This window comes from Dendrobates tinctorius, unplaced genomic scaffold, assembly GCF_039654945.1.
Source record: "Dendrobates tinctorius isolate UK_male_01 unplaced genomic scaffold, ASM3965494v1 ptg000134l, whole genome shotgun sequence".
Lineage (NCBI taxonomy): Eukaryota > Metazoa > Chordata > Amphibia > Anura > Dendrobatidae > Dendrobates > Dendrobates tinctorius.
The window spans coordinates 14,086,171-14,106,722 of record NW_027361802.1 but is presented as its reverse complement, the minus strand read 5'-3'; the positions used below and the strand labels follow the sequence as shown (position 1 = coordinate 14,106,722).

Genomic DNA, 20,552 nt, shown 5'->3' with positions numbered 1-20,552 from the left:
TGTCCTTCCCCTCCTGGGACTGTCCAACACACAGGACTCACCGGGTGCTATTCAGGACGCCCGTCCCCTCCTGGGACTGTCCAAAACAAAGGCTCACTGGGTGCTATTCAGGGATCCGATCCTACTCCCAGGATCTCCCAACACACCGGCCTCACCAGGTCCAGGGCCTCACCGGGTGCTATTCAGGGATCCGATCCTACTCCCGGGATCTCCCAACACAGACCTTACAGGACCTTGCACCCTGAACCATTCAGGTACACACTCTCTCCCATGTGACCCACCTCAGGCACATTATATGGTACATAATCACGCTCACAGCTGAGGTATAGATCACATGGTCATGACCTCGCTGCAGGTCCTTTCTACACACACAGCCACACACACACAGGCTTTACTTTGTGCGTTCAGACACACGCCCTTGGGTGGGTTTGTAGGTGACTGGTCTCACCCATCTCACCAAGTCACCAGAAAGCCTCCCCAATGTAAAACTTAACCATCAGTGGTATATCTGCTGATTAAAACAAGTTCCGCCTTCCATCACAGGGCATCCACCCCTGTGGTACATATCGGCCATTTACAACCCTGCCGCTTACCATTTCCCTATCTCAATAAAGGAAACGCCTGCATGCATGTCCTGGGAAGCCCATAAAGTGCCCCCTAGCTGTCACAGGGGTCACTGCATCACAATATGTATATACAGCTCTGGCAAAAATTAAGAGACCACTTCCAAATGTTCAGTTGGTCTGATTTTTCTCTTTATAGGTATATTTTTGAGTAAAATGTAAATTGTTCTTTTAGTCTACAAACTTCTGACAACATGTCTCTGAATTTCAAATCAATAAATTTTGCTTTTTATTTCTGAAAAGGAGAAATGGTCAAAATTTAAAAAAAAAATCAGTGCTTTCAAACCTCAAATAATGCAAAGAAAACAAGTTCATAATCATTTATAAACAACAATACTGTGGCGACTCCTGGAGTGGACCCTCTGGGTCATGCCACCAACTCACCCAGGGCGAGCTGACCTAGTGAGGACCATCCCCTATAGAGGGAGTGTCAGGGGCAGACCCAAGGGGGTAAGGTACCACGACTGCTGGAACCAGGTGGCCGGCTCTCATGAGACATGAGTGTGTCTAGCAAGATGCAACAGGGAAGGTGCAGAGTACAAGAGTGTGAAAAGCGTGGACACAGGGACTCGCAGGGTATAGGACAGTACAGGGTGTGTGCACGGAAGTAAGGAGGGTTCAGGACAATACAAGGCGTGTACACGGGAGTGCCCTAGATACTGGATAGTGCAAGGCGAGTACACAGGAGCATGTATGGCACGCACCGACAAGCACGCCCGTGGGCAAAGCAGGGCGCATTCAAGGGAGCACGCCAGATTACAAGGTTAGGCAGAGTGCGAGCTAGGGAGCACACCTGAGTGCAAGGCAAAACAGAGGATGTGAAGAGAAGCATGACAGGAACACAGGACTAGAGCAGAGCGTGAGCAGAGAAGCATGGTAGGGCACAGTACAGGGGCCAAGGGTGTGCTAGGGAGCACGGAAAGGCAGAGTGCAGGAACAGAACATGTGCTAGGAAGCACGGCAAGGCAGAGTGCAGGGATGGAGCACAAGGCAGAAGACCCGAATACAGAGCACAGCCAAGCAAGGTCCAAACAGACCAAGCCAGGAAGCACAACAATAATCAGGCACCTCCCATAGGAAGAGGTAGCCTGATATAGGACATGAGCGCTGACACTTCTGGGGTCAGGTCGTTCAGGACTATAGAGATGACGTGGCTGCAGACAGCCGAGAAGAGCGCACATGCGCACTAGCAACATTATGCAGCCAAGGGACTAGGTGCGAGAGGTGCACGTGCGCGGGGTCCCTATCCCAGGTGAGAGCAGCGTGACAGGCAGTGTGACAAATACTATCCATCATCCTCTTGATTACATGCCAGAGGTTTTCAATGGGGTACAGGTCTGGAGAATGGTCTGCCCATGACAGGGTTTTGCTGTGGTGGTCTCTTAAATTTTGCCAGAGCTGTATATTACATAGATGGATAGATAGAAGAAAAGCCGTGTAGTGTAAAATCACTTCAGGAGCTGACAGGATAGAAGAGATAGATTACATGCAGTAAATACAAATAGAATAAGTAGATATATAGATGTCAGTGACAAATACAATTAGTACAGTGTGTGTGCAGCTTACTGTACATGTATTTAATTAATAAAAGATTATTTTTCTGAAAAAATGGCATGTGCTCCAGCACAATTTTTGTAACCAGCAGAGGGAAAGCTGATGGCTGGGGGACAATGTTTATAGCCTGGGAAGAGGGTAATATCCATGGAGCTTCCCAGGCTTTTAATATCAACTCACAATTGTATACTTAACCTTTACTGGCTATTAACATGGGGGAGCCTAAAAAAAAGATGTAGAGTCCCCCTATAATTAATAACCAGCAAAGGCTATGCAGACAGCTGAGGGCTGATATTAATATCCTAGGAAGGGGCCATGGATATTGACCCCCAGGCTAAAAAATCAGCTCTCAGCCACCCCAGAAAAGGCGCATCTCTAAGATGTGCCAATTCTGGCACTTAGCCTCGCTCTTCCCACTTGCCCTGTAGCAGTGGCAAGTGGGGTAATAGTTAGGAGGGTTGATGTCACCATTGTATTGTCAGGTGACATCAAGCCTTGAGGTTCGTATTGGGGAGGCATCAATAAGACGCCCCCATTACTAACTCCATAGTCACATTGTAAGAAAACACAGACACCTAGAAAAAAGTCCTTTAAAAAGACACAGACTCCTTTAATAATCTTAATTAAACCATACTTACAACCTCGTCTATTCCCCCGATGTTCTCATCATCTGCAAAAGAGGTAAAAAAAAAAACAATATTCTTTGCCTTTCTGCAGAGATGCTTTTAAACCATTTCTCCCACAACGGGTCTAGCGCTGCTACATCTAGATGTCAGGCTGCATGGTTGCATGGTGCAAACATACAGCCTGTCATCCAGTAAACACTGAGCACAGTGTGCTCAGTGTCTGCCTGTGGACTGCTATTCTCTGTCTGAGTTCATCATGAGCATGAGAAAGTTCTCATGCTCGCTGTGCCATCAGACAGGTCCTGCGAGTACACATGTACCATAAAGTCCTAAGTGACAACCTCCTTCCCTCCGCCAGGACATTAAAAATGGATTATGGCTGGGTCTTCCATTAAGACAATGACCCAAAACATACAGCCAAGGCAACAAAGGAGTGGCTCAAAATGAAGCACATTAAGGTCATGGAGTGGCCTAGCAAGTCTCCTGACCTTAATCCCAGAGAAAACTTATGGAGAGAGTTGAAGCTCTGATCAAATACTTATTTCTCACTGCAAAATGCAAATACAGTTATATGATATATACAATGTGATTTTCTGGATTTTATTTTTGATATTTTATCTCTCAATGTTAAAATTAACCTACCCTTAAAATTATAGACTGTTCATGTCTTTGTCAGTGGTCAAACTTACAAAATCAGCAAGGAATCAAATACTTATTTCCCCCACTGTAACTGTGTTTGTTATTTTTAAATAAAAATGGGTTTAGTCTTATTTCTAATAAAGGACTTTACTCTGGCTGTGTCTTATTTTTCCCATACAACTATAGGATTAGTTACATTACTAAGCCGTGGGCTTGATGTCACCTGACAATACAAAGGTGACATCAACCCCATAAATATGAACCCCACTTGCCACCGCTACATGACAAGTGGGAAGAGCCGGGCAAAGCACCAGAATTGGCGCATCTAATGGGCGCCTTTTCTAGGCAGCTGCAGGCTGCTATATTTAGGCTGGGGGGGGACTATATCCATGTTCCCTTACTAGTCTGAGAATAACAGCCCCCAGATGTGAGCTTTAGTGAGACTAGTTGTCCAAAATGGGGGGGACCCCATGCTTTTTTAATTCTTTATTTAAATAATTAAAAAATATGGTGTGGGGAGTGGGACCCCCTTTTTTTTCTCACTGTTATTAGCGGCAGCAGGTATCAGCTGATGGGAGCTGTAGTCCCATCAGCTGACACCAGTGACCGGAGGTGAACTTTATACTCCCGATCACAGTTGAGCGCTCACGCTATCTTTTGACAGCATGGGAACCGCAGCTCTCTGACCGGCGGAGATGATTTCACCGCTGATCAGAAGTGCTACACCGGTGTGACAGCGTGGGTAACACCGGCTTTTGTGCTGTGTATGTTCGGCTATATTCGGCGATTAAATCGGCAACTATTGCAAATTCGGCAATCGTGAGCCGAACCGAACATTGAAAAATTCACTCATCTCTGGTGGTGACGTGTTTCTCTTATACTTTTCCTCTGATTGTTCCACTCCTGATTTTGGCTTATACATATTGATGTAAAATATTGATCAAATACTGATAGTGTGAATGTGGACTTATTTTTCAAAACATTTTGAAATCATAGAAATAGAGAAAATACCTTTTTCTGTTATCAAGGAATCTTTTTTTTGGCACAGTGTACAAATTTCCCCCTTTACCAGCAGCAAAATATCTCTAGACCAGGTGTGGGCAATTAATTTTCCAGAGGGGCCACATGAGAGACCATGACTGTTGTCGAGGGCCGAACCAATATGCAGAAATTAATTCTACTCAATATTAATATTAATATATTATAAAATCTATATATATAATTGTCTTATCATGTCTGTCTGTAACCGAAATCCTGTGTCGCTGATTGGTCGTGGCAGTTAGGCCGTGACCAATCAGCGACAGTCGCTTAGTCGTTGCGGCAACATGGCCGCATCACTTATTGTACAGGCACATTACAGCCGTTAAAGGCATCACTGCTGCGTCGCTCATTACACAGGCACAGTCCTGTACATATACAACACATTAGGTAAGAGCAGAACAGTGACTGCAGCTCTGGGTGTAACAGGAGTACATTAGGTAACAGCAGAACAGTGACTGCAGATCTGGGTGTAACTGGAGTACAATACATTAGGTAACAGTAGAACAGTGACTGCAGCTCTGGGTGTAACTTGCGTACAATATATTAGGTAAGAGCAGAAAAGTGACTGCAGCTCTGGGTGTAACCGGAGTACAGTACATTAGGTAAAATCTGAACAGTGACTGCAGCTCTGGCTGTAACAGGAGTATAATACATTAGGTAACAGCAGAACAGTGACTGCAGATCTGGGTGTAACTGGACTACAATACATTAGGTAAAAGCAGAACAGTGACTGCAGCACTGGGAGTAATTAGAGTGCAATACATTAGGTAACAGCAGTACAGTGACTGCAGATCTGGGTGTAACAGGAGTACAATAGGTAACAGCAGAACAGTGACTGTAGTTCTGGGTGTAACTGGAGTTCAATACATTAGGTAACAGTAGAACAGTGACTGCAGCTCTGGGTGTAACTTGCGTACAATACATTAGGTAAGAGCAGAAAAGTGACTGCAGCTCTGGGTGTAACCGGAGTACAGTACATTAGGTAACAGCAGAACAGTGACTGCAGATCTGGGTGTAACAGGAGTATAATACATTAGGTAAGAGCAGAAAAGTGACTGCAGCTCTGGGTGTAACCAGAGTACAATACATTAGGTAACAGCAGAACAGTGACTGCAGATCAGGGTGTAACTGGAGCTCTGGGTGTAACTGGAGTACACTACTTTAGGTAACAGCAGAACAGTGACTGCAGCTCTGGGTGTAACTGGAGTACACTACATTAGGTAACAGCAGAACAGAGACTGCAGCTCTGGGTGTAACAGGAGTACATTAGGTAACAGCAGAACAGTGACTGCAGCTCTGGGAGTAATTGGAGTACAATACATTAGGTAACAGCAGAACACTGACTGCAGATCAGGGTGTAACTGGAGCTTTGGGTGTAACTGGAGTACACTACATTAGGTAACAGCAGAACAGTGACTGCAGCTCTGGGAGTAACTGGAGTACACTACATTAGGTAACAGCAGAACAGAGACTGCAGCTCTGGGTGTAACAGGAGTACATTAGGTAACAGCAAAACAGTGACTGCAGATCTGGGTGTAACTGGAGTAAAATACATTAGGTAACAGTAGAACAGTGACTGCAGCTCTGGGTGTAACTTGCGTACAATACATTAGGTAAGAGCAGAAAAGTGATTGCAGCTCTGGGTGTAACTGGAGTACAGTACATTAGGTAAGATCTGAACAGTGACTGCAGCTCTGGCTGTAAAAGGAGTATAATACATTAATACATTAGGTAAGAGCAGAACGGTGACTGCAGCTCTGGGTGTAACTGGACTACAATACATTAGGTAAAAGCAGAACAGTGACTGCAGCTATGGGAGTAACTGGAGTACAATACATTAGGTAACAGCAGAACAGTGACTGCAGATCTGGGTGTAACTGGAGTACAATACATTAGGTAACAGCAGAACAGTGACTGCAGCTCTGGGTAAAACTGGAGTACACTACATTAGGTAACAGCAGAACAGAGACTGCAGCTCTGGGTGTAACAGGAGTACATTAGGTAACAGCAGAACAGTGACTGCAGATCTGGGTGTAACTGGAGTACAATACATTAGGTAACAGCAGAACAGTGACTGCAGATCTGGGTGTAACTGGAGTACACTACATTAGGTAACAGCAGAACAGTGACTGCAGCTCTGGGTGTAACAGGAGTACATTAGGTAACAGAAGAACAGTGACTGCACATCTGGGTGTAACTGGAGTACAATACATTAGGTAACAGCCGAACAGTGACTGCAGCTCTGGGTGTAACTTGAGTACAATACATTTGGTAAGATCTGAACAGTGACTGCAACTCTGGCTGTAACAGGAGTATAATACATTAGGTAAGAGCAGAATGATGACTGCAGCTCTGGGTGTAACTGGACTACAATACATTAGGTAAAAGCAGAACAGTGACTGCAGCTCTGGGAGTAACTGGAGTACAATACATTAGATAACAGCAGAACAGTAACAGCAGCTCTGGGTGTAACTGGAGTACAATACATTAGGTAACAGCAGAACAGTGACAGCAGCTCCGGGTATAACAGGAGTATAATACACTAGATGGTGGCCCGATTCTATCGCATCAGGTATTTTAAAGTCTCTGTTAAAATAAAAAATAGTTATATACTCACCTTCCGATGGCCCCCGGACTCTGTCCCTCCTCTCACCACGCCCCCGGCATCTTCCGGTTCCAGTCATGCTTAGCGAGAAGGGCTGAAGGTGACGTCACTCTCGCAAGAGCGCGACGTCATCAGCGGTGTTTCGTGCAAAGCATTACTGGAACCGGAAGATGCCGGGAGCGTGGAGAGGAGAGAAAGCGTCCGGGGGCCGACGGAAGGTGAGTATATAACTATTTTTTATTTTAACAGAGACTCTAAAATACCCGATGCGATAGAATCGGGCCACCATCTAGTACATTATAATTATATTATTGATAATTAGTAAGCACAATACCCAAGCCCATTATCCTAAGACAGGAACGGGCTATACTCAACAAATTTATATGTCGCAGACTCGCAAAGGTTATGTTACTAATAAGTGACAAATAGACCAAGAGTGTCGCTCATTTTATAAAATAAGAGGAATATTTTATATCACAAATTTAAACAAACAAACATAAAAACCGTTGCCTCTAACCAAATAATACATGGGCAGGGAGAACAGCGTTAACAATATGGATACAATAATTCTTATGTAATAATCCAATGTTCTGCTTAAATTTATAAAGTATCCACAGCATTATGTCCACTACTAGACTTGATCACCATGTTGGAGCCAATCATTAAACACAGGGTTGATAGAGATTTTTTTTCAACCCTGTGTTTAATGATTTGGTTAGAGGCAACAGTTTTTACATAACCTTTGTGACATATTATTGATAATTATATTAGTAATTTTATCACTTAATATTGAGCAAAATTAAGTATGCTGACATCTTCATAAATATCGTTTGAACCCAAGTATAGCCCCTTCTGTATATCATATGAGCCCCCCTTATATACTGTAAGAGCCCCCACACAGCCTCCCTATATACAATGTATGAACCCCACACAGCGTCCCTATATATATACTGCATGAGCCCCACACAGCCTCCCTGTATATACTGTATGAGCACCACATAGCCTCCTTATATACGCTGCATGAGCCCCCCACAGCCTAACTATATACGCTGCATGAGCTCCACACAGCATCCCTATATATACTGCCTGAGCCCCACAGCCTCCCTATCTACTGCATGAGAGCCACACAGCCTCTCTATATAGAGCATGAGCCCCAAACAGCCTCCTCATATACTGCATTAGCCCCACACAGCCTCCCTATACTGTAAGAGCCCCCACACAGCCTCCCTATATACAATGTATGAACCCCACACAGCGTCCCTATATACATACTGCATGCGCCCAACACAGCCTCCCTATATACACTGCCTGAGCCCCACACAGCTTCCCTATATACACTGCATGAGCCCCACACAGCCTCCCAATGTGCCGCATGAGGCCCCCATAGCTTCCCCTTGTGCAGTAAGATGCCCCCATAGCCTCCCCTTGTAAAGCTCAACTCTCCCATAGCCTCCCCTTGTAAAGCTCAACACCCCCATAGCCTCCCGTTGTAAAGCTCAATACCCCCATAGAATCCCCATGCCCACCCAAACATGCCATACACATGAAAAAAAATAAACACCACATACTTACCTCTGTCCCGTTCCCTGGCGCTCTGCTTGTTTCCCTGTCTCCGGTGTGCTGACTCTCCGCACCGCAGCACACAGCTGACATGATGAAATGATGTCATCGTGTCAGCTGTTTCACACGTTGATTGGTGGATGAACTGGCAGGAGGCCTCTCCTCCATCAATGCAGTCAGCGGCGCCTATGGAGACAGCGAGCGGGCAGGCACAGTGCTGTCGCAGTCCGCCCAGGTCTGCTCGAGATTATTTCCACCGCAGTGCTTAACACGCCATTAAATAGTCATCCAGCATGTTTATGCGGCGCCCCTAAGGGGCCAGTCGCCACAGAGGTACTGCACCTCAACCAGAGGTGTGGTATCCCACCTTGCAGGTTAGATAGGGACACCTAACCTAGCTCTGACACAACAACTGCATCCACCACACACTATAGCAGCAGGTGCTCCTTTATCCCTGCTGGCTAGGAAAGGGTGTTAGAAGGTGGATAGAGTTTGAGGGTTTGAGGGTTAGAGTGGGAGAATAGAAGGGAAGTTAGGAGAGTATTCCCATAGGGGAAGAAGGCGAAAGACGTGCATAGGCAACCTTGCCATAGGGGAAGGAGGGAAGAGAGAGAATTGTACAGCAGACTCCTGGTCTGAAGGGGCTGCTGGTACGGACTGAATGAAGCTCCCTGAAGTGGGAAGGGATTCCCAGAGGCACGGGTTGAGTGAGTGCTACCCGTGGGGTTCATTCCATGCTGACGGACGTCAGGTGGGGGAAATCCAGGTCGCAGAAGGCTCTCGGCCCCTAGCCTAGTAGAGTGGACAACAGGACTCAGCTAGAAAGCCGATAGCTGTGGCAACTTTAGGGGCCACAGCCAACAACCACAGCTATCTTTTCCGGAAAGGCAGCCAGAAAGGATCAAGGAAACGCAGTGAGCACGTTATCCGACAGGGTCAGCGGCTGCTGGCCTGGGACACTGACTGTGAGGTGCTGGGAAGGAAGAGTAGAAATCAGCACAATGAGATGGACAGGGAAAGCATATACTGATGGGGAGTTTTGGAAAGGTGTTCTCTATCTGCCTGGAAGTTGGCTGGATCCCTCACCTGGAGGACGTAGCACTAAGCGGGCATCTGTATGCACCAGAACTGTGAGTAAAGCCTTGGAACTGCATTCAGCTGTGTCTTCTGCATTCTTCCTGCATCACCTACTCAGCACTGCTACATCCCTTGCTTCACACTACATCACCATCTTTCATCTGCTTGGAGACAACAGCTCTGCCTGTGGAGAGCTATACCAACTCTGCTGCATCACCATCAGTCTCAGAGGATCTGCAGTGCAGCGCTGGTCACTTTTGGTCAAATACCACAGGTGGCGTCACGAACACTCATTACAAAACCTCTTTATTTTTCATCCCTTGTAAATATACCCCTTTTATTGGACGCCCAGGGCCACGGACCGGGTCACTGCTGCTGTGACACTGCCCCTTTAAGAAGCGGTCCGGTACCGCGTACCCCACGCCCATGGCCCTGGTGGGCACTCCATTTCTATTTGTTCTTTTCTGTCATTCATCTATTCATAACACTTCTCTCTATTCTTCATCTGGTGGTAACTGTTTTTTTGGTGACTGTAATCTTTCATTTTACAAGTCAGTTTCAAATTTGGTTTTCTCTTTCAAACTTCGGCTAGGAGGTCAGCCCCTGAGTGTGTCGTCATCATTGTTAAAGGGGAGACTAGTGTTTTGTATATAGTGATAATGGTCCCGATGTATTACTATATCGGGATACTGAGGAAAATCACTTGCAGCAATCACACAGTACATAAATAATAAAGACTATGTCACAGGAACGGAAGATTGATCACTGTTATGTCAAGGATAATAAATGACTAAGGACCACAATGATTTCTCAGAAAAGCCATCATAAACAGCATGGACACAGTGAAATCACCTTGCAGAGGGAGTGAGCCGAGTAATGTTACAGTACATAGATAATGAAGGCAGTAAAATCATAGAAAAGCACAGTATGCACACAATGTCCAGGATCATGAGTGCAGTCATTTCACAGTACAGAAATAATAAACACAGCATTATAATAGAAGTAGAATGCACGCAGTGATGTCACACTACAGAGATAATGGCCATAAACTCTTAACACAGTTAGCAGTAATGTTCCAACATTTACTGAACACTTTCTAGAAAAAGGTAGATTGAATTGGCAGCAATGCTGCTTTTAGGCAATAATACCAACCTGTTCCCCCAAGTATATCCAGTAGTTGTCATATATGTTCACAGTTCCAGTCAGTCTTAAAGGGGTTGTCAGCTACTTTTATATTGATTGCATATCCTAAGGATAGGTCATCAATACCACAAAACTAAATTGGTGGGCGTGCAACACCTGGCACCCCTGCCAATCAGCTGCTCACTGTACCAACAGAGAGAAGATCTGCTCAGTTACAGAGCGGAAAAGCACAGCTCCACTAACTGTATAGTGGCCGCAGCAGTGTACTGCAGGTCCATTCTCATTCATTCAGATAGGTCACGTGCGCAGTACCAGGCCAAGGGCATTATATGATTGACGGAACTGTGCACATTCTATCAACCAGGAAAAGCTGATCGGCGTAGGTGTGGGGTGCCGTACCCCAAATGATCATCTGGCATTAATGACCAATCCTAAGGTTAAGGCCATTAATATAAAAGTACTGCAAAATCCCATCAGTCGTCAATCCAGAATTACCCTATTGTCATCAGGCTGTTGGCAAGAACACCCTGGCTACATTGTGATGATCCCACCAGGCAGTGTCTGTTAGCGCAAACAGCTAGAATTGCAATCAAATAAACTAAAAATATGTTTTTTAATAAATTACGGATTGTTAATGCAACAAGGTTTTCCAAAGGTCCTTTTATATTGTTAGGGAATTAGAAGGGTTAATATTTAGCAGCAATTTTTCATTTTTTTTTTAAAGAAATGTACCAACGTACTATTTCAATATTTTTTTTACGAACCTAACGTGTACTGCAGTATATCAGACCTGTCAGGGTCAGGGTCTGTGTACACATTGCAGTTCGCATGCAGTTTTTCCTGTGGAGTTCTCTCGCAGTTTTTCCTGTGGAGATTTGTCACAAAACCTGAACGTCTTCCTAGTGCCAGCAAAGTGACTTAGAAGTTTCATGCACATGTTGCTTATTTTTTTCCTTGCATGTCAATTCTTTCAGCATTTTTGCTGCAGATTTCACCCATACTAATCAGCGGGGAAAAATCTGGAACAAAAGCACATGTAAAAGACACATCAAGAACACGTCTATTTTATGAGGCATTTTTAATGCCAAGAGATGCAGAAATGGTACAGATATTTCGGCTGCAAATACTGCATTTAACGTATGCACATACCCTTCTGCCAAGTTCATATGTCTACTATAAGGGTATGTGCGCACATTGTGGATTCGTCTGCGGATCCGCAGCAGATTTGGCCCTGCGGATAAGCAGCAGTTTTCCATGGGATGTACAGTACCATGTTATCCGATGGAAAACAAAAACCGCTGTGCACATGCTGTGGAAAATTCCGCGTGGAGACGCAGCGGTTTATTTTCCACAGCACGTCAATTCTTTGTGCGGATTCCGCAGGGTTTTTACACCTATTGCATTCAAGGAATCCGCAGGTGTAAAAAAGCAGGCGAAATCCGCACTAAATCCGCAGGAAATCCGCAGGTAAAACGCAGGCATTTTGACCTGCGGATTCTGCAGACTCCGCGCTGAAAAATCCGCACACAAATCCGCAACGTGTGCACATACCCTAATAATCTGTTAGAAAGGATTCAGCAGAAATCTGTTGGCAAAAAAGTTGTGCAGACACAACTTTTTTGTCCTTTTTAAAAATATTGATTGAGGCTGGATCCGTTTGGTTTTTTTTTTCAAGTCTAGGAACAATGGATCCATTAAATAGTCATCCATTATCATCCATTTGAAACTGACCCAGTAGGCAAAAAAACAGATCCTTTTCAAATGAAAGAAAAACAGATGACTAATTAACGACTCCGTTGGGCAAAGACTTCAATGTTAAAAAAACGGATCCAGCCGAAATCAGTTTTTTAAAAAAGAACGGCACAACTTTTATGCCAACAGATTGCTACTGGATCCGTTCTAATGGATGATTACTGGACATGTGAACATGGCCTAACACTGACACAACCTGTTAGACACTGCTCATAGCATATCTATATATACAGTGGCTTGCGAAAGTATTCACCCCATTGGATGTTTACGATTTTGTTACATTACAAACTGTGTTTAAATATTTTATTAATCTGATTTGTGTGTGATATATCATCACTACATACTGTAGTCTAAGTTGGTGAAGTGAAGAGAGAAAAATATAGGCAAAAATTAAATTTATGAGATAAAATAACTAAAAATTGGCATGTGCATATGTATTCATCCCTTTTGTTATGAAGCCCCTAAAAATTTCTGCTGCAGCAATTAGTCAAACTAGTCAAGGACAAAGTTGTTTAGGAGCACAAGTCAGGGATGGGTTATAAAAAAATATCCCAATCTCTGATGATCCCCCAGACCACCATCAAATCCATTATAATCAAATGAAAAGAACACGGTACCACAGCAAACCTGCCAGGAGAGTGCCCCTCACCAGGACTCTCACCCGGGGCAAGGAGGGCATTAATCAGAGAGGCAGCAGAGACCAAAGGTAACCCTGAAGGAGCTGCAGAGTTGTCAAGCAGAGAGACTGGAGTATCTGTCCATACGACCACAATAAGCTGTACACTCCACAGAGGTGGTCTTCATGGAAGAGTGGGCAGAAATAAGCCTTTACTTGCACACAAAATTTATAAGGCTCGTTTTGAATTGCCAAAACTCAATATGGGAGACTCTCCAAATGTATGGAGGAAGGTGCTGTGGTCACATGAGACCAAAATTAAACTTTATGGCCAACAAGGTAAATGCTATGTCTGGCACCAAACCAACACAGCTCATCACCCTAAGAACACCATCCCCACAGTGAAACATGGTAGTAGAGCATCATGCATTGGGGATGTTTTTTGGTAACAGGGACAGGGAAAATGGTCTGAGTCGAGGGGAAGATAGATAGTGTCAAAAACAGGGATATTTTCTCGCAAAACCTGTTTCATTCTGTCAGTGATTTGAGACTGGGATGGAGGTTGACATTCCAAGACAGTGACCCAAAGCATACTGCTAAAACATGGGGCATTTTTAATGCCAAGAGATGCAGAAATGGTACAGATATTTCGGCTGCAAATACTGCATTTAACGTATGCACATACCCTTCTGCCAAGTTCATATGTCTACTATAAGGGTATGTGCGCACATTGTGGATTCGTCTGCGGATCCGCAGCAGATTTGGCCCTGCGGATAAGCAGCAGTTTTCCATGGGATGTACAGTACCATGTTATCCGATGGAAAACAAAAACCGCTGTGCACATGCTGTGGAAAATTCCGCGTGGAGACGCAGCGGTTTATTTTCCGCAGCACGTCAATTCTTTGTGCGGATTCCGCAGGGTTTTTACACCTATTGCATTCAAGAAATCCGCAGGTGTAAAAAAGCAGGCGAAATCCGCACTAAATCCGCAGGAAATCCGCAGGTAAAACGCAGGCATTTTGACCTGCGGATTCTGCAGACTCCGCGCTGAAAAATCCGCACACAAATCCGCAACGTGTGCACATACCCTAATAATCTGTTAGAAAGGATTCAGCAGAAATCTGTTGGCAAAAAAGTTGTGCAGACACAACTTTTTTGTCCTTTTTAAAAATATTGATTGAGGCTGGATCCGTTTGGTTTTTTTTTTCAAGTCTAGGAACAATGGATCCATTAAATAGTCATCCATTATCATCCATTTGAAACTGACCCAGTAGGCAAAAAAACAGATCCTTTTCAAATGAAAGAAAAACAGATGACTAATTAACGGCTCCGTTGGGCAAAGACTTCAATGTTAAAAAAACGGATCCAGCCGAAATCAGTTTTTTAAAAAAGAACGGCACAACTTTTATGCCAACAGATTGCTACTGGATCCGTTCTAATGGATGATTACTGGACATGTGAACATGGCCTAACACTGACACAACCTGTTAGACACTGCTCATAGCATATCTATATATACAGTGGCTTGCGAAAGTATTCACCCCATTGGATGTTTACGATTTTGTTACATTACAACCTGTGTTTAAATATTTTATTAATCTGATTTGTGTGTGATATATCAGCACTACATACTGTAGTCTAAGTTGGTGAAGTGAAGAGAGAAAAATATAGGCAAAAATTAAATTTATGAGATAAAATAACTAAAAATTGGCATGTGCATATGTATTCATCCCTTTTGTTATGAAGCCCCTAAAAATTTCTGCTGCAGCAATTACCTTCATAAGTCCAATGCTTAGTGAGAGGAAGTCCAATCTAAGTGTCACATGGTGTGTCAGTATATATACACTTTTTTGAAAGGCCTTAAAGGCTGCAACACCATTAAGAAAGAGGCACCACTAACCAAACAACACCGTTAAGAGGAAGATCTCCAAACTAGTCAAGGACAAAGTTGTTTAGGAGCACAAGTCAGGGATGGGTTATAAAAAAATATCCCAATCTCTGATGATCCCCCAGACCACCATCAAATCCATTATAATCAAATGAAAAGAACACGGTACCACAGCAAACCTGCCAGGAGAGTGCCCCTCACCAGGACTCTCACCCGGGGCAAGGAGGGCATTAATCAGAGAGGCAGCAGAGACCAAAGGTAACCCTGAAGGAGCTGCAGAGTTGTCAAGCAGAGAGACTGGAGTATCTGTCCATACGACCACAATAAGCTGTACACTCCACAGAGGTGGTCTTCATGGAAGAGTGGGCAGAAATAAGCCTTTACTTGCACACAAAATTTATAAGGCTCGTTTTGAATTGCCAAAACTCAATATGGGAGACTCTCCAAATGTATGGAGGAAGGTGCTGTGGTCACATGAGACCAAAATTAAACTTTATGGCCAACAAGGTAAATGCTATGTCTGGCACCAAACCAACACAGCTCATCACCCTAAGAACACCATCCCCACAGTGAAACATGGTAGTAGAGCATCATGCATTGGGGATGTTTTTTGGTAACAGGGACAGGGAAAATGGTCTGAGTCGAGGGGAAGATAGATAGTGTCAAAAACAGGGATATTTTCTCGCAAAACCTGTTTCATTCTGTCAGTGATTTGAGACTGGGATGGAGGTTGACATTCCAAGACAGTGACCCAAAGCATACTGCTAAAACAACACTTGAGTAGTTTGAGGCGAAACATTTAAATGTTTTGGAGTGGCCTAGTCAAAGCCCAGACCTTAATACAATTGAGAATCTGTGATCAGACTTGAAGATTGCTGTTCAACAGAGGAAACCATTTAACTTGAAGGAGCTGGAGCAGTTTTGCCTTGAGGAATGGGCAAAAATCCCAGTGGCTAGGTGTGGACAGCTCATAGAGACTTATCCAAAGCAACTTGCAGCTGTAATTGCTGCAAAAGGAGGCTCTGCAAAGTACTAACTTGGGGTGAATAGTTAGGCACACTGAAGTTTTCAGGTATTTTGTCCTATAATTAGTGTTGAGCGATACCTTCCGATATCGGGAAATATCGGATCGGATTGGATAGGACCGATACCTCAAAAATATCCGGTATCGCCGATTCCGATACCAGAAACCCATGCAAGTCAATGGGGCACAAATATCGGAATGAAACTAAACCCTTTCTTTCCTTGCACATCCAGTTCGGGAGGGGGGAAGAGTGTGGGCGGTGCGTGGGCGGAGACTGTGCGTGTGTGTGTGCGGGCGGGGTCTGTACGGGCCTTTCGGGGGTCTGTGCGGGCCTGCCAGGGGTCTGTGCGGGCCTACAAGTCCCATCGGGCTATACCTGCTACAATGACAGTGATTGACACATTAGCCAATGATGGGACAGTAGTAGTTCCATCATCCGACTAATGTGTTGAATGTAAAAAAAAACAAAAAAAATATACATCCTACATACTACATACATACTACATACATACTACATATATACAACATTCATACAACATACATACATACTACATACTACATACATACTTCATATATACTACATTCATACAACATACATACATACTACATATATACTACATTCATACAGCATACATACATACTACATAATACATACATACTACATATATACTACATTCATACAACATACATACATACTACATACATACTACATATATACTACATTCATACAACATACATACATACTACATATATACTACATTCATACAACATACATACATACTACATACTACATATATACTACATTCATACAACATACATACATACTACATACTTACTACATACATACAACATACATACAAGATGCTACATACATACAACATACATACTACCTACATACTACATACAAACTACATACAATACATTCATACACTCATACAATACATACATATAGACATACAGTACATACTCACCGTCACTTGTCACTTTGATCCCCGAAGCCAGTGTCATCTCACTGTAAAAAATATTAAAATAACAAACAACCAATATACTCCCTGATCCACAGAAATCCGCGAGTGTCCCACGACGATCTCCTGCAGTGCATCACTGAGAGGTTACTATAGTTCACTGGTCTCACTTTATGGCAAAAGCTGTGTGGGAACTTTCTCACACAGCAATGCCAAAAGTGAGACTAGGAACTATTTTTTTACAGTGGCGGAGGAATACAGTGCGGAAGGATACCTACCTCCCGTCATTGTATTCCTGGAGCCCCTAGACAGCGGTCGCATCAGCTGATGCTGCTGTTCTCCATGGGAGATCGTCGTGGGACACTCGTGGATTTTTTACAGATGACACTGGCTTCGGGGATCAAAGTGACAAGTGATGGTGAGTATGTACGCTATGGTATATGTTCTGTATGTCTATATGTATGTATTGTATGAATGTATTGTATGTAGTATGTATGTAGTATGTATGTTGTATGTCTGTAGCATGTTTTATGTATGTTGTATGTATGTAGTATGTATGTAGTATGTACTATGTATGTATGTTGTATGAATGTAGTATGTATGTAGTATGTATGTTGTATGAATGTAGTATATATGTAGTATGTATGTAGTATGTATGTATGTATGTTGTATGAATGTAGTATATATGTAGTATGTATGTAGTATGTAGTATGTATGTATGTTGTATGAATGTAGTATATATGTAGTATGTATGTAGTATGTATGTATGTTGTATAAATGTAGTATATACGAAGTATGTAGTATTGTATGTATGTTGTATGAATGTAGTATATATGTAGCATGTATGTAGTATGTATGCTGTATGAATGTAGTATATATGTAGTATGTATGTATGTATGTTGTATGAATGTAGTATATATGTAGTATGTATGTAGTATGTATGTAGTATATATGTAGTATATATGTAGTATGTAGTATGTATGTATGTTGTATGAATGTAGTATATATGTAGTATGTATGTATGTTGTATGAATGTAGTATATATGTAGTATGTATGTTGTATGTATGTATGTTGTATGAATCTAGTATATATGAAGTATGTATGTAGTATGTATGTATGCTATATGAATGTTGTATATATGTAGTATGTATGTAGTATGTATGTTTTGCACACACACACAACCCCCGGCAGCCCGCAAAGACCCCCAGCAGACTCGCACAGACCCCCGGCAGCCCGCACAGACCCCCGGCAGGCCCGTACAGACCCCCGGCAGGCCCGTACAGACCCCCGGCAGGCCCGCACAGACCCCCGGCAGCCTGCACAGACCCCCCAGCAGGCCCGTAAAGACCCCCGGCAGGCCCGCACAGACCGCGCATCATGATGACATCATTTCAGCAGCCAATCACAGCCATGCCAATAGTAAACATGGCTAACACAACTGGCTCATTGCATTTTGGGAACTTCCGATTCCGGTATTCGATATTGTAAAAATATCGGAAATCGGTATCGGAACTCCGATGCAGCGAATATCGGCCGATACTCGATATTTGCAGTATCGGAATGCTCAACACTACCTATAATATAATAATAATAATAATCTTTATTTATATAGATTGTTTGCTTCCTCATAAAAAAGAAAACCAAATGTTCACACTTGTAGGCATGTTCTTCACATGATCATAGCATACCCCAATAGCAATTATGAACTGGAGAAAATGAAGAGATCCCTGGAAGAGGCGAGCGGCAAAACTTGTGTCAGGGTGAGGGGATGCTAATCTTTTCCACTGCTCCATGCTGTCTTTGTTATTGCTAAAGGTACTGTCACACTTAGCGATGTACCAGCGATCCCGACCAGCGATATGACACTGTCTGGTACATCGCTAAGTGGTCGCTAGTGAGCTACCACACAGGCAGATCTCACCAGCGACATAGCAGGGGTCGGGGGTCGCTACTTACCTGTCACACTAGGCGATCCTGACGTCCTCCCGCCCGCGTCCACGCTCGTCGCTCGTCTCTCCACAGGAAGCTGACGACGAGAAACGGTCCAGGACGTTCTCGCGCGATCAGCGATAACCAGCGGGGGAGCGGTCGGAGGTAAGTATCAGACATAGCGATATCGCTATAACGTCACAAAAACTAGTGACGTTATAGCGATATTGCTAGCGATATCGCTTAGTGTGACAGGAACTTTAGCGTATATCACTAAATACTTTGACACTTTAGCACTACTTTCATTTTTTAAATAGATCACTTCCTGATACATATGATAGGTGCTATTCTTAGCATAATTATTCATGTGCAATAGTGATATTCAAACATTAGTTTGAGGCCACTAACTGGCATGTTTGACAGATAGCACTTTAGATAGATGTTTGACATCTGATCATAGATATTAAGATATCATTGTATTCAGCTTCTTATTACCTACATGCCCATACAGACGGATTAGCAGTCCTGGCCTACTGACAGATTCCCTTTAAAATGTGGATTTATGTTTTCTTTTTTTTTTGGCTGCTGAGACAAGCACAAGGCAGTAACCATGTAATAGCTTTCTACATTACCTGTTCTGTAAGAGGCATACCATGTTGAGCTTAGCAGTATGGTGTTTGTTGCCAGTAAGCCTGTGAGTCCTGCCTTCCCAGACCGAACATGACAGCTGATTGACAGCGTGTATTATGTGTGTTGTCATAAGAGTCTGTGGACTCGAAAACAGGACTCACAGGCTTTTTTTTATGATTCCTGGCAGCATTTAAGAAGCTTTTTACATGTAAACAGTGACTCAAATAAGATAGCTATAGATCCATGAGCTCTGCTATTTATTACACACTGCACAGAAAAACTGATGGATCCGGGGACTAGCAGTCTAAATGAACTGGCAAACCTGATGCAGACAATGGGTAGCACTACATGTCAACCATTTTGTTCTGGTTTATAGAGGGAGTTTAAAGGAAAAATATATTTGCCTGCAGACATAGGGTTTATCACAAAGCACTAGTGATGAGCGAGTATACTCGTTGCTTGGGTTTCCCCGAGCATGCTCAGGTGATCTCCGAGTATTTTGGCATGCTCGGAGAGTTAGTGTTTGTCAACACCTCTGCATGATTGGCGGCTGCTAGACAGGCTAAATACATGTGAAGAACGCCTGTTTGTTAGGGAATCCCCACATGTATTCAGGCTGGCTAGCAGCCAAAAATCATGCAGCTGTGTCGACAAACACTAAATTTCCAAGCACGCCAAAATATTTGAAGATCACCTGAGCATGCTGAGAAAAACCCGAGCAATGAGTGTACTCTCTCATCACTACAAAGCACCACTCCACAGTTCTTGTTTTTTTCAGCACTGGGCTGGTGTTTTAAATCTAAGTCCTGTGCCCCCAGTCATATACTCACCCTCGGGCAGCTTCACAGTTTTTTTCGGTGCAGCTCTGGTCCTCTGCCA

At 43.5% G+C, this 20,552-nt stretch overlaps 1 protein-coding gene across 1 annotated transcript in view; it reads right to left on the bottom strand.

The window, feature by feature from the left end:
* The window catches only part of LOC141048288 (transmembrane channel-like protein 1), a 397,123-nt gene extending 377,380 nt beyond the window's left edge, over positions 1 to 19,743 (bottom strand). Inside the window, exon 1 of the mRNA XM_073543738.1 lies at positions 19,676 to 19,743. The gene's annotated coding sequence lies outside the window, so the exon portion shown is untranslated. The remainder of the gene's footprint in view (positions 1 to 19,675) is intronic.
* Positions 19,744 to 20,552: the final 809 nt, after the last annotated feature.